Source organism: Talpa europaea, assembly GCF_964194135.1.
Source record: "Talpa europaea genome assembly, chromosome: 12".
Taxonomy (NCBI): domain Eukaryota; kingdom Metazoa; phylum Chordata; class Mammalia; order Eulipotyphla; family Talpidae; genus Talpa; species Talpa europaea.
Genome location: NC_140079.1, coordinates 40,367,721 through 40,382,049, shown reverse-complemented (window position 1 = coordinate 40,382,049; position 14,329 = coordinate 40,367,721).

The following is a 14,329-nucleotide window of genomic DNA, read 5'->3' as shown; positions in this document are numbered from 1 at the left end:
AGTGGCTGGTGTTATCTTCCCTTGATAGTGCTGTGTCTTTAACCCCTGCGTCACTGAGAGGCTGCTTTTTTTTTTTTTTTATGTGCATCTATGGACATTTAAAAAACCTATACACAAGGTTAGGAAGCAATTTCCAAATGTAATTACAAGAAAACTGCACAAACTGAGACAAAGAGGGACGCAATCCTTAGTGTGTATGTGCAACAGAGGGGGAAAATGCTCAAGGAAAATATGGTAGAACTGTAAGGAAAAATTAGATGAATCCATTGTTACAGTTGGAGGCCGGTAGTTTTTTTTTTCTTTTTAAACATGATTTTAAGGAACATGATTACTTAGCTATGTTTTTTTTTTTTCTCTCAAGATCACACCCTGTCTTAAAAATATTTGGAATGTCTTTTTTTTTTAAATACTGGAAGAAAAAATATTCTGTTGTGTCTCATGTAGTGTTTAGAATGTCCTTCAAGGAGCTGATTAAAAGATGAAACCTGAAAATGTAAAACCAAACCAAACAAACAAACAAAAAAACACTACAAATGAGGCCAGGTAAATAGATGGTGAGAAAGCATTTGATAAAGTTCAACATCCATTTATAATGAAGGTCCTGGAAGTTCTTGGGATAAAAGGAACATACCTTAACATAATAATAAACCATATATGACAAACATATAACTAACATCATTCTTTTTTTTTTAAATATTTATTTTTATTCCTACAAGAACTGGGGTACAGGTCAGATGTGCGGGAGGGTGAGAGGATTCACCAGAGACAGAGTGGGGAGCAGAAAAGGCAGACGGACTGAAGACACTGCTGCAGGTAGCAGGGGGTGAGGCAGGAGAGGTCTGCAGCACCATGTGGTTATCTCCCCGGCCGGCCAGGAATCAATCCTGTGCTGCAGAGGCTGCAGACAGCTTCACAGTGCTGAAAATATCGGATGGTTTTACTTATAGCAGGAATATAGGGGAACCAAATAAGACACCAGTGTAAAAAAAATAATAACAGTACAACACACAGCAAAGCAAAAACAGGCAATTATAAGTCAAAGATATATTGTAGGGGAGGAGGAGGGAGAGGGATCAGAGGGACGGAGGAGCACAGGGGACTGAGGTGATGGTGCACCGGTACATTGGCGAAGGAGATTCTATGGGGACTACATCTGAGGGAGTGGGGAAAAGCAAATATTGTTTAAAACTGAACAATGATATAAAAAAAAATTCATCATGGGGGGCTCCCTGGTGGCATAGGGATTTAAGTCTCAGCACTATCAAGCTATTGCCAGCCACTGCAGTGTGAGTTTGATCCCAGGCCAGGGAGCTGATCCACATGGCACAGCAGACCTTTCCTGCCTCGCCCAGTGCTCCCCTCAGCAGTGTGTTTCCGTCTGTCTGCCTGTTCTGCTCCCTACTCTATCACTGGTGAATCCTCCTATTCCCTGCACCTCTGGCCTGCATCCCAGTTCTTGTATGCATAAATAAATAAAACTAAATCTTAAAAACAATATTCCTTAAGTAATATGAGCTGCCAAGCTTAAAGCTGTTGGCTCTTGGATTCATGTTTCTTATTTAAAGATAACTCCTGTACCCAGCTGTACTACTAAACCAAGCTAAAATTAAATTTACAAGGAAATGAAATAGGCTACATCTTATGTGGACAGCAAATGTAAGACTCCAAACCATGTTTGTATAATCCATACCTTTACTCGTTCATACCAATTAATTCTAACCATTGTAAAATTTAATTAGAAACACCTGATATCACTATTCTTCATTAATGGATTTAAGGTATTTATTTTTTTAATTTTATTATTTTTAAAAGATTTATTTATTTATGCATACAAGAACTGGGGTGCAGGCCAGAGGTGTGGAGGGTGAGAGGATTCACCAGAAACAGAGTGGGGAACAGAACAGTCAGACTGACTGAAATACACTGCTGAGGGAAGCAGCAGGTGAGTCAGGGTGTGTGCCATGTGGGTAGCTCCCTGGCTGGGGATTGAACTCGTGCTGCAGTGACTGCGGATAGCTTCAGAAGCTGCATCTTAATCCCTTGTGCCACCAGGGAGACCCTTAAGATGTTTTAATGACCCTGCTTTTCATTAAATGCTAATCAGTTTTATTTTATGTTAAATAAAATAATTAAAGGTTAAACATTCACTAGGATAATGTCTCCTTTTTCTGAAAGGTCTGACTGGAGAGAAAACTCTATTGCCCAAATATCCCAACCCCTTGCACATGGAGGAATTTGTGTCATCAGAAGCCTCACTCTGTAAGCAAAACTAGAGTCTGTCTGGAATAGTTATCACCATACTTCCCATAAGTCCTTGTATTAATTGTGATGTTGAACTTTATTTGCACTCCTTCTAGAACTCCTTGCCTAATTAAGCAAACCTCCAAAGAACTAAGAGGTAACATGTGTAAATATGGAAAACACCCCTGGTTCCAAGTTTCTCCTTTACAATTTCTATATGCTCACCCCCTTGATTCAAACAGTTACATTACATGGCCCCCATGATCTGTGCTCCACTAGGATATATTTTCACGTGTACTTGGCAGAAAGACCTATTGGGACATATTGTTTAAACCCCAATCAATCAGGAGGTTATTTGTAATTAGATTATTGGTCATGCTAATAATCACTTAAGTGGTCACTTAAAAAGGGACTTAGCATTGGGTATCACCTTTAAAGTTGCATCAGAGATTAAATGAAAATTATAGGTTGGAGAAATTCATTACGACCAAACACCAACTCCAAAAAATACTATAAGAAGTCCTAAAGCCAAAAGCAATAGAGGAATGAATAAGAAGAGCAGAATAAGACAAGGAATAAAATCACAAAAAGACAAAATGGTAAATATGGACGCCAACATATCAATATTAAGTCTAAATGTAAATGGACTAAACTCATCAATAAAAAGACACAGAGTAGTGGGCTGGATTAAAAACTGGAGCCCAGCCTTCTGATGCCTTCAGGAAAAACACTTAACTACAAATGATAAACACAGACTGAAAGTACTACAAGCAAATGGACCAAAGAAGAAGGCAGGAACAGCGACACTTACATCAGATAAAATAGACTTCAAATTAAAAAAAGGAGACACTACATTATGATTAAGGGGGCAATATATCACAAAGACATAACACTCATCAACATATACTCACCAAATGAAGAAGCACCAAAATATATCAATTATCATCTCTGAAAGCAGACATTAAATACATATGTAGTAGGAGACTTCAACACACCTCTCCCCTTAAGGAAAGATCAACAAGACAAAATATAAACAAGGACACTAAAGCTCTAAACGAGGACCTATTTCTCATGGGCTTAACAAACATCTATAGAACACTGAACCAAAAAAATCAGAGTATGCATTTCTCTTTTTTTTTGGTTCATTTTTTAAATTAATATATTTTTACATCATTTTTCCACAATGTATACATTTTCATCTTAGTTATATTCCCTATACAATTCCCACTCCCCCTTATTTCGACCCTAATCCCTCCTCCCCTGCACCTCACCCCCCGGTAGCTTGTTTCTGGTTTATAGTTGCTTGTTGCTTGTTGATTTTGATTTTTACTTTATTATAATTAGTCTTTTTCTGGTCCCTTATTTAGGTTTTCTAGATTCCTGCTATGAGTGAGACGATCCGGTATACTTTTTCTTTCTGGCTTATTTCACTGTGCATGATCCCTTCCAGCTCCATCCATGTTGCTGCAAATTGTATGAGTTTATCTCTTTTGATTGCTGAGTAATATTCCATTGTGTATATGCACCACATCTTCTTGATCCAGTCATCTATTTTTGAGCATTTGTGTTGTTTCCATAGCTCAGCTATTGTAAATAGTGCTGCTATAAACATAGGGGTGCAGGTGCCCTTTAGAATTAATGTTTCTGTGTCATTTGGGTAAATATCTAGGAGTAGAATTGCTGGATCATATGGAAGCTCCATTTTTAGCAGGTTGAGTAATCTCCACACAGCTTTCCATAGTGGTTAGGCCAGTTTGGACTCCCACCAGCAGTGCAGGAGAGTTCCTTTTTCTCCACAACCTCGCCAACATTTGTTGTTGCTAGTTTTTTTAATATGTGCCATTCTCACTGGTGTGAGATGGTATCTCATTGTAGTTTTGATTTGCATTTCCCTGATTTCAAGTGATGTTGAACATTTTTTCATATGCCTTTTGGCCATTTTCATTTCCTCTTTGGAGAAGATTCTTTTTAGCTCTTCCGCCCATTTTTTGATTGGATTATTTGCTTTGTTTTTGTTGAGTCTCATCAGCTCTTTGTAGATTTTTGTTTTGTGATCAGTCCTTTACCATTAGTGGTATGTGCAAAAATTTTCTCCCAGTCAATGAGGTCTTTCTTTGTTTTGGTTACTGTCTCTTTTGCTGCACAGAAGCTCTTTAATTTGATGTAGTCCCAGTTGTTTATCACTGCCTTCACTATCACTGCTTTGGGTGATATGTCTTTAAAGATGTTACAGAGGTGTATGTCATGTAGTGTTTTGCCTCTATTTCCTTCTGTATATTTTATGGTTTCAGGTCTTATGTCTAGTTCCTTAATCCATTTTGAGTTGGTTTTTGTGCACAGTGTGAGATAGTAGTCAAGCTTCATTCTTTTGCATTCTTTAGCGACCCATTTTTCCCAGCACCATTTATTGAACAAACTGTCTTTGTTCCATTGCATATTCTTTGCTCCTTAGTCAAAGATTAGTTGACTGTAAACCTGTGGGTTTATTTCTGGATTTTCTATTTGGTTTCATTGATCTGTGTGTCTGTTCTTGTTCCAATACCATGCAGTTTTGATTATTATGGCTTTGTAGTATAATTTGAAGTCTGGGAGTGTGATACCTCCATTCCCTTCTTTCTTTTTCAGGAGAGCTTTGGCTATTCAGGGTTTTTGGTGGCTCCATATGAATTTCATCAATATTTTTTCTATTTCTTTGAAGAATGTCATTGAAATTTTTATTGGAATAGCATTGAATTTGTCAATTGCTTTTGGTAGGATGGTCATTTTGATAATGTTATTTCCTCCAATCCATGAGCAGGAGATATCTTTCCATTTCTTTGTGTCTTCTTCTATATATATATATTTTTTTAATATAGAGGCATGTTTTCTTTCTTTCTTTCTTTATTTGTTTGTTTTTGTTTATACATGCACTGGGTATAGTCAGAAGCGCGGGAGGGTGAGAGAATTCACCAGAGCCAGAGCGGAGAGCAGAGCAGGCAGAAGGACCGAAGTACACTGCTGAGGGGAGCAGCAGGCGGCAGGAGAGGTCTGCGCGCCATGTGGGACCCTCCTCCTGTGGCCGGGGAGCAGCCGGGGATCGAACCGGCGCTGCAGAGGCCGCGGGCAGCTTCGCAACCCAGCGCTCAACCGCTGCACCACCGGGGAGGCCCTTCTTCTATATTTTTTAACAGTGTTTTTTTGTTTTCTTTGTATAGGTCCTTCACTTCTTTTGTTAGGTTGATTCCCAAGTATTTGATTGTTTTTGTTTCAGTATTGAAAGGGATGGTTTTCTTGATTTTTTCATCTTCAGAGTTATTGTTTGTGTATAGGAAGGCTACTGATTTTTTGCGTGTTGATTTTGTATCCTCCCACTTTACTAAACTAATTGATTAGCTTAATTAGTTTTACTGTGTGGTTTTTGGGTTTCTCTATGTATATTATAATATCATCTGAGAATAGTGATAGTTTAACATTTTCCTTCCCTATTTGGATTCCTTGTATGTCTTTCTCTAGTCTTATTGAGAGCAATAAGAAGTGGTGAGCTGTTTTTCAATGCAATACTGGAAGTCCTAGCTAGGGCAATTAGGCAAGAGAAAGTCATACAAGGAATCCAAAAGGGGGAAAAAAAGTAAAACTATCATTATTTACAGATGATATGCTAATATAGCGAACCCTACAAACTCCACATAAAAACTAATTAAAAGAATAAACCAGTTTCATAAATTAGCAGGTTACAAAATCAACACATGAAAACCAGGAACCTTCCTATATGCAAACAATAAGTATGAAGAAGAAATCATGAAAGCCATCCTATTTATAATTGTACCTTACAAAATTAAATACTTCAGGATAAACCTAACAAAGGAGGTGAGGGACCTATACAAGGAAAATTAGAAGCCATGAAAAGAAATCAAAGAAGACACAAAGAAGTGGAAAGATATTCCCTGTTCATGGATCAGAAGAATCAACATTATTAAAATGTTGATTTTAATCGTACCTAAAGCAACTTAGAGATTCAATGCAATTCCAAAAAAAATCTCAATGGCATTCTTCAAAGAAATAGCATAAACATTGCTGAAATTTCATATGAATCACAAAAAAACCCCTCAAAATGCCAAAGCTCTCCTGACTGAAAAGAGGAAGACTTCAAACTATACTACAAGGACACTAAAATTAAAACAGCATGGTACTGGAACAAAAACAGACACACAAACCAATGGAAATGAATTGAAAGCTCAAACATAAAGCCACACATATAGGGTCAACTAATCCATAACAAAGTAGCAAAAAATGTGCCCTGGAACAAGGAAAATCTCCAATAAATGGTGCTGGGAAAATTAGATCACTATATGTAAAATATTGAAACTTACTACCTCTCACCCTGCACAAAAACCAACTCAAAATGGATAAGACTTAAATGTAAGACCTGAAACCATAAAATACAGAGAAGAAAACATAGGCAAAACTCTTCATGATATATACCTCACAAACATATTTGAGGATTCATCTCCAGAAGCAAAGAAAATGAATGGAAAGATAAACAGCAAGAACTACATTAGACTAAATGTTTCTGTACAGCAGAAGAGACAATAAGCAAAGCAAAGAGACAATCCACAAATTGTCTGCAAATATTTATTTGTAGTCCACACAACCAATAAGAGACTGAAATCAAAGATTTACAAAGAGCTTACACAACTCAACAAAAACAAACAACCTTATCAAAAAGTGGGCAGAGAACTAAAAAGACACTTCTCCAAAGAGTAAATGCAAATGGCCAACAGGCATATGAAAAAAATGCTGACCATCACTTATAATCATGGAAATGTAAATCAAAACCACAATGAGATAAAATCTCACTCCAGTGAGAATGGCCCACATAAAAAAACAAACAAACAAACAAACAAAAAAAAAACAAAAACAAGCTGGCAACAACAAATGCTGGTAAGGATATGAAGAAAAAGGAACATGCTTATGCTGTTGGTGAGAATGTAAACTGGTCCAACCACTATGAAAAGCTGTGTGGAGGACCCTCAAATTACTAAAAACTGACTACCATATGACTCAGCAATTCCACTCCTAGCAATCTACCCAAAGGACACAAAAACATTAACTCAAAAGGAAACCTGCACTTCTCTTTGGTCACTGCAGCACTATTTATAATAAGTAAGATATGGAAACAACCCAAATGCCCCAAAACAGATGACTGGATCATGAAGATGTGGTATATATATACACAATGGAATATTACTTAGCAATCAAAAATATAAACACATGCCATTCACAGCAACATGGGTGGAACTGGAAGGGATTATGCTCAGTGACATAAGTGAGAAGGAAAAAGAAAAATATCAAATGGTTTCATTTATACGAGGCATATAGGGAAACCAAACAAAGTGTAAAAAAAAGCCCCAAACCGCAGGCAAACTACAGATTTGTGGCATACAGCAGGGGAGGGGGAATGAGAGGGATCAAAACAGGAGAGGGAAGAACACTAGGAACTATGGTGATGTTTCATAGGTGATATGGTTGGTGGGAGATTTATGGGAACTATAGCTTATGGGAGAAATCAAATATTGTGCAAAAATGAGCAGTGATGTAAGAAAAAAAGTAAAAAACATAATAAACTGAAGTATAGAAAAAAGCATAATTGATATATATAGGATGAAAAAAATTAAGTATCATGCAACAAAAAGACTTGGTGAATGTGGAGGGACACCTGAACAGCCACAGGAATGAACTGTGGGATCATCAAATACCCACCCCCTCTTCACTCCTGGGGAACAATGGAAATGCTCCTCTTTTGAGACTCAATTCTCACAAGAGAGGGACCTTTCAACTTGATTGAATTTCAGATTTTGACCAAATGAACTCCTAAGTCATGAACCCTAATTAAGGACTGAGAACTGCTGACATTCATAGACTTTCTCAATATTCACTCTGAGTGAATATTATACAAAATTATACTCTGAGTGCACCTACACAGTGCAGGAAAAACTCAAACCTCTATCTAGAAGTAGGCCCAAGATCACAGTTACCACCTCGGAAATGGTGTCACCTTTTCCCATGTGCACCTGTATCCCCTTTTCAGGGCACTGTAGCTCCTCAGTGTAAAGGCTTCTTCCAAGGTGGTGTGAGTAGGATGACAGCTACAGGGGGAGGCTTCCCAGGTCCTTCAAGTACTTCCCTTTGCAGCCTCAAGAGGGTCTTAGCGTTGAGTCACGGATGTTGGGCTCTGTTTCCCTCTGGGGTTGCTCTGGACCACCAATGTTGTTTTAAATTAAAAAAACACTGCCTTTGAAGAATCCAGCAAAATCACTCAAATCCAGTATTTATGTGTGAATAGGAAAATCTCACAGCATTTAGGACAAAATGGATGGATCTCAAGATGATTATGTTGAGTGAAATAAGTTACCAGAGGGAATGAGCGTGGGCGAGGGAGGTCATGTGGTATGAGCACAGGTAGTTTGGTGGAGGGTGAAAAAAAAGTGTAAGGCATTTTTCTAATTCAAGAAGAAAACCTACAAATATTATTTCTTCCAAGAGAAAAATATTTCCATGGCAAGACATTGTTTTATAAACAATCACATTTGAAAACTTCTAGTCTAAGCTGTGGAATTTCATTTGATCAACCTCTTCCAACCTCCTCCCAGCTCCCAGAAAAAAAAAAAGAACAGATTCAGAAACTGCTCAGAAACTTGAAACAAGAAATTTTAATATATGCCACAAAATACTGGAAATTTAATTTTTTTCTTAAGTTCACTTCTCTCAAGTCCTTTTGGAAATATTTTATCTGTCTTTCAAGATTCTTTGATAAAATACATTTTACATTTATTGAAAACTGGAGACTTCCAGGGAGGGCAGTGCTGACAGAATGAGGAAACTTCACTCTAAGGACTTTCCATTAAGATGTCAGTGACCAAGCAAGATCCTGGGAGGTGAGGCACAAGGATTTTATACAACCGAGTTCCACATGGTTATTCGTTGCTGCTCTCTCTTGTGAAATATCTACTGACAAAAAAGCTCCAAGAAGGCACCCACTCATGTGGAAAATGAACATATAAAATATTGGGTCTCTTGGGGCCTCTCTGGTGACGCAGGGGTTAAAGTCTCAGCTCTATCAAGCTATTGCCAGCCATGCAGCACAGTTGGATCCCCCACAGGCCAGGGAGCTACCTACATGGTGCAGCAGACCTCTCCTGTCTCTCCTTCTGCTCCCCTCAGCAGTGTGTCTCAGTAGATCTGCCTGTTCTGCTCCCCACGCTGTTTCTGGTGAATCCTCGCACCCTCACCCCCACACCTCTGGCCTAAACCCCAGTTCTTGTATGCATAAACGAATAAAAACAAATCTTTAAACAAACAAAAATATTGGGTCTCTGAAATGCACCACCATGGGCTGACAGTTGACGGGTTGAGGCAGGAAGTTGGCCGTTCAGAATGCTTGGAGAGATTTGGAAATTCAGAGATTTATTTTCAGCGCTAGGAGAAGCTAGGTTGGAGGGATAAGGGGAGCGAATTTGAGACCTAGTTTCCCTAGCATTTGAAAACTCAGGAGAAAACGGGTCTCTGTGGAGACCCCACAACCACAGTTCGGTCTACGCACAACCCCAATACCTAATGAGAAATTTCTCCTGCCCACCCTCTCCATGGTCACCGCACAATCTGGGCAGACACCGGCGCAGAGCTGCCGGGAGAGGTTCCGGGACCGAAGGGGCCGCGCACAGTGATGTAGCAGGACGCCCGAGTCCCGGTTTCCGTCCGGCCCCGCGGTGCGTGAGGGAGGGACAGTCTGAGCCGCGCCACCCGCGGACTCGCGAACGCAGAGCCGGGTTTACATCTTTGCATCGGGATCGGTGGCCCGCCACAGCCCCGCTGCGACCAACCCCTGAAACCCTTCTCGGGACCCCGGCGCCGCACACTCACCGTTTCCGGGCTTCTAGGACACCCCTGGCGTCGCCCCTATAGTTCTCTCCACCCGCCGCAGCTCATAACTTCAAGACTGAACACCACAGAGATCTGGACAGGTTAAACGCAGGTGAGCAGCGCCCTGAGCACCACCCACTAACCGGGAGCTCCACCCACTAGTTGAGTACCTTCCAACACTTTTGTTGGCTGCGCCCTGATCGGACAGTCCGCCTGGAGTTGAGTCTGTACTGCCGAACCAGCTTCTGCTAGTGAGAGGAAGCCGTCCTCTTTCTACTTCCCAGGACACTTGCTTTTAAGCAAAACCTGTTCCTGAACTTAGAGGGGCAGTGTGCTCTTCCAGCAGTTCCTCCCCTATGCAGAGACACAGGTGTGAGCAGGGAATCAGTTTTCAGATGGAGTGATGCCCTCGCCCACAGCAAGAGGGGAATCCAGGCCAGGTAGGCCAGACAGGACAGTCTGGGGTCCTCCCGTGGTCAGGGGTTGCATAGGCTGATAAGGTCACTCATGGAGCTTTGTCCCTTGTTTACAAACACACTTAAAAATGACCTCACCAAAAAGAAAAAGAAAAAATGACCATCTATAACAGTCTAGCTCCATTTTGATCTTTTACTGTGGACAGTGTTCACCATGCCTCACCTCCATGCAAGCGGCTCTTTGCTAAAGAATTTCATGACTTAATGAGCATTTTGCATGGTGGGAAGTTACAATGCCTGGCTTAGCTACTCAGCTCAAACGAGCCATGTATATTTCTCTTTTCCATAAGTTCTGAGATGTATTCAATAAAACTCTCAGATGTACATTTTACACTAGGAGGACATTTATTTTCGCTAGTTTTTGACTGGGTGCCTAGAAATGTTGAGATGTAAGTGGTTATGATAGCCCAAGGCAACTGATCTTCCATTTTCACCAATGTTTTGTTTTATTTTTTTATTATAAATTTTATTTTTATATTCCCCATACAATTGCGACCCCCTTGTTTTGACCCCAATCCCTCCCCTCCCCGCCCCCCACCCCCCATAGAGTGTCTCTGGTTCATAGTTCTTTGTTGATTTTGATTTTTACTTTTTTTTTTTTAAAGATTTATTTATTTATTTATTTATTTTTACAAGCACTGGGTACAGTCAGAAGAGCGGGAGGGTGAGAGAACTCACCAGAGCCAGAACGGGGAGCAGAGCAGGCGGCAGGAGAGGTCTGCACGCCATGCGGGACCCTCCCCCGGTGGCCGGGGAGCAGCCGGGGATCGAACCGGCGCCGCAGAGGCTGCGGGCAGCTTCGCAACCCAGCGCTCACCGCTGCGCCACCAGGGAGGCCCGATTTTTACTTTCTTATAGTTATTCTTTTTCCTGGTCCCTTATTTAAGTTTTCTAGATTCCTGCTATGAGTGAGACCATCCGGTATTTTTATTTTTCTTTCTGGCTTATTTCGCTGAGCATGATCCCCTCTAGCACCATCCATGTTGCTGCAAATTGCATGTGTTTATCTTTTCGGAATGCTGAGTAATATTCCATGGTGTATATGTACCACATCTTCTTGATCCAGTCATCTATTTTGGGGCATTTGGGTTGTTTGCAAAGTTTAGGTATTATAAACAGTGTTGCTATAAACATAGGGGTGCAGGTGCTCTTTGGAATTGATGTTTCTCTGTCCTTTGGGTAAATCCCTAGGAGTGGAATTGCTGAATCATATGGAAGCTCTATGTTTAGTAGGTCCAGAAATCTCCACACAGCTCTCCATAGTGGTTGGACCTGTTTGCACTCCCACCAGCAGTGCAGGAGAGTTCCTTTTTCTCCACAACCTCGCCAACATTTGCTGTTGCTAGTTTTCTTAATATGTGCCATTCTCACTGGTGTAAGATGGTATCTCATTGTAGTTTTGATTTGCATTTCCCTGATTACAAGTGATGTTGAACATTTTTTCATATGCCTGTTGGCCATTTGCTTTTCCTCTTCAGAGAAGAGGAGCTTTTTAGCTCTTTGCCAATTTTTTGACTAGATTATTTTCTTTGTTTTTGTTGAGTCTCATCAGCTCTTTGTAGATTTTTGTGATCAGTACTTTATCATTAGTGTTGTGTGCAAAAATGTTCTCCCAGTTGGTGGGGTTTCTCTTAGTTTTTGTTATTGTCTCTTTTGCTGTGCAGAAGCTCTTTAATTTGATGTAGTCCCAGCTGTTGATCTTTGCCTTCACTATCACTGCTTTGGGTGATGTGTCTGTAAAGATGTCTTTGAGGTGCATGTCATGTAGTGTTTCACCTATATTTCCTTCTATGTATTTTATGGTTTCAGGTCTTATGTCTAGTTCTTTAATCCATTTTGAGTTGGTTTTTGTGTATGGTGTGAGGTAGTAGTCAAGCTTCATTCTTTTGCATGTAGCGACCCAGTTTTCCCAGCACCATTTATTGAACAAATTTTCTTTGCTCCAATGCAAATTCTTTTCTCCTTTGTCAAAGATTAGTTGACCATAAATCTGTGGGTTTATTTCTGGATTTTCTATTCGATTCCATTGGTCTGTGTGTCTGTTCTTGTTCCAATACCATGCAGTTTTGATGATTATGGCTTTGTAGTATAGTTTGAAGTCTGGGAGTGTGATGCCTCTGTTCCCTTCTTTTTTTCAGGAGAGCTTTGGCTATTTGGGTTTTTTGGTGATTCCATATGAATTTCATCAATAATTGTTTTATTTCTTTGAAGAATGACATTGAAATTTTTATTGGAATAGCATTGAATCTGTACATTGCTTTTGGTAGGATGGCCATCTTAATAATGTTTATTCTTCCAATCCATGAGCAGGGGATGTCTTTCCATTTCTTTGTGTCTTCTTCTATTTCTTTTAACAGTGTTTTATAGTTTTCTTTGTATAGGTCCTTTACCTCTTTTGTTAGATTTATTCCCAAGTGTTTGATTTTTTTTGTTTCTATAATAAAAGGGATTTTTTTTATTTCTTCTTCTTCAGATTTATTGTTCGTGTATAGGAAGGCTACTGACTTTTGCGTGTTGATTTTGTATCCTGCCACTTTACTGAACTGATTGATGAGTTGAATTAGTTTTTCTGTGGAGTTTTTGGGGTTCTCTATGTATATTATCATATCATCTGCAAATAGTGATAGTTTGACTTCTTCTTTTCCTATTTGGATTCCTTGTATGTCTTTCTCTTGTCTTATTGCTCTGGCTAGGACTTCCAGTATTATACTGAAAAGCAGTGGTGAGAGTGGACATCCTTGTCTTGTTCCAGACCTTAATGGAAATGCTTTCAGCTTTTCACCATTGAGAATGATACTGGCTGTTGGTTTATCATACATGGCCTTTATGATGTTGAGGTATGTTCCCAGAGGTGTGGGGTGTGAGAGGATTCACCAGAGACAGAGTGGGGAACAGAACAGGTGGACTGAAATACACTGCTGAGGGGAGCAGCAGGCGAGTCAGGAGAGGTCTGCTGAGCCACATGGGTTGCTCCCTGGCCAGCCAGGGATTGAACTCCTGCTGCAGTGGCTGCGGAGAGCATCATAGGTTGTATCTTAACTCCTTGTGTCACCAGGGAGGCCCAGGTAGATCAATTTTTAGTAATTTGAGGGTCTTCCACACAGCTTTCTATAGTGGTTGGACTAGTTCACATTCCCACCAGCACTTAAAATGATTTCCTTTTTCTCCACATCTTCGCTAGCATTTGTTGTCAGTTTTTTTTTTAAGGTGGGTTATTCTTACTGGTGTGAGGTGATATTTCATTGTGGTTTTGAGTTGCATTTCCCTGATTATAAGTGATGATGAGCATTTTTTCATGTGCCTGTTTGCCCTTTGCATTTCCTCTTCAGAGAAGTTTCTTTTTAGTTCTTCTGCCCATTTTGTGATGGGGTTGTTTCCTTTGTTTTTTCTTGAGTTTTTCAAGCTCTTTATGGATCTTCGATATAAGTCCCTTATCAGTTTTGTGGAGTGCAAATATTTTTTCCAGTCTGTAGGGTGTCTCTTCATCTTGGTTGTCTCTTTTGCTATACAGAAGATTTTCAGTTTGATGTAATTCCTGCTGTTTAGCTTTTCTTCTTTCAGTTTCTTTGCTTTGGGGGATGACTCTTTAAAGGTGTTTCTGAGATATGTCATTGACAGTTTTGCCTATGTTTTCTTCTATATATTGTGTGGCTTCAGGTCTTACACTCAGGTCTTTTATCCATTTTGAGTTCATCTTTGTGTATGGTGTGAGG